Genomic DNA, 1,348 nt, shown 5'->3' with positions numbered 1-1,348 from the left:
ACTGTCCAGCTTTCACATGCATAAGAGGTGATTGAAAATACCATGGATTGGGTTAGGTGCACTTTAATCTTCAAGGGGGCATCTTTGCTCTTCATCACTTGAAAGAGATCTTTTGCAGCAGATTTGCCCAATGCAACCCATTGTCTCATGTTTTGACTGCTGCTTCCATTGGTGTTGATTGTTGAACCAAATAGTATGAAGTCCTTGACAACTTCAATCTTTTCTCTATCCATCATGAAGCTGTTTATTGGACCAGTTGTGAAGATTTTTGTTTTCTTTATATTGATGTGTAGTCCACACTGCAGACTGTAGTCTTTAATCTTCATCAGTAAGTACTTCAAGTCATCCTCACTTTCAGCAAGCAAAGTTGTGTCATCTGTGTATCGCAGGTTGTTAATGAGTCTTCCTCCAATCATGATGCCATGCTCTTCTTCATATAGTCCAGCTTCTCAGATTATTTACTCAGCATACAAGTTGAATAAGTATGGTGAAAGGATACAACCTTCACACACTCCCTTCTTGATTTTGAACCATGCAGTATCCCCTTGTTCTGTTTGAACAACAGTCTCCTGATCTATGTGTAGTTTCCTCATGAGTACAATAAAATATTCTAGAACTCCCATGCTTCTCAATGCTATCCATAATTTGTTATGATCCACACAATTGAATGCTTTTGCATAGTCAATAAAACAAATAAACATCTTTCTTGTATTCTTTGCTTTCAGCTAAGATCCATCTGACATCAGCAATGATATCCCTCATTCCACATCCTCTTCGGAATCCAGCTTGCATTACTGGAAGCTCTCTGTCAATATACTGCTGCCACTGTTTTTGAATAATCTTCAGTAATATTTTACTTGCATGTGATATTAATGATATTGTTCGATAATTTTCACATTCTGTAGGATCACCTTTCTTTGGAATGTGTACACATATGGATCTCCTCCAGTCAGTTGGCCAGGTAGCTGTCTTCCAAATCTCTTGGCATAACTAAGTGAGTGCCTCCAGCAGGGCATCTGTTTGTTGAAACATCTCAGTGGGTATTCCGTCAATTCCTGGAGCTTTGTTCTTCACCAATTCCTTCAATGCAGCTTCAACTTCTTCCTTCAGTACCATTGGTTCTTGATCATATGCCACTTCCTGAAATGGGTGAGCATTGACCAATTCTTTTTGGTACAATGACTCTGTGTATTCCTTCCATCTTCTTTTGATGCTTCCTGCATCATTCAATATTTTCCCCATAGAATCTTTCAATATTGCAACTCAAGGCTTAAATTTTTTCCTCAGTTCTTTTAGCTTGAAAAATGCTGAGCGTGTTCTTCTCTTTTGGTTTTCTAACTCCAGGTCT

This window comes from Orycteropus afer, unplaced genomic scaffold (genome assembly GCF_000298275.1).
Source record: "Orycteropus afer afer isolate SDZICR_OR568_19922 unplaced genomic scaffold, OryAfe1.0 scaffold00703, whole genome shotgun sequence".
NCBI lineage: Eukaryota > Metazoa > Chordata > Mammalia > Tubulidentata > Orycteropodidae > Orycteropus > Orycteropus afer.
Note: the sequence above shows the minus strand (reverse complement) of the source record.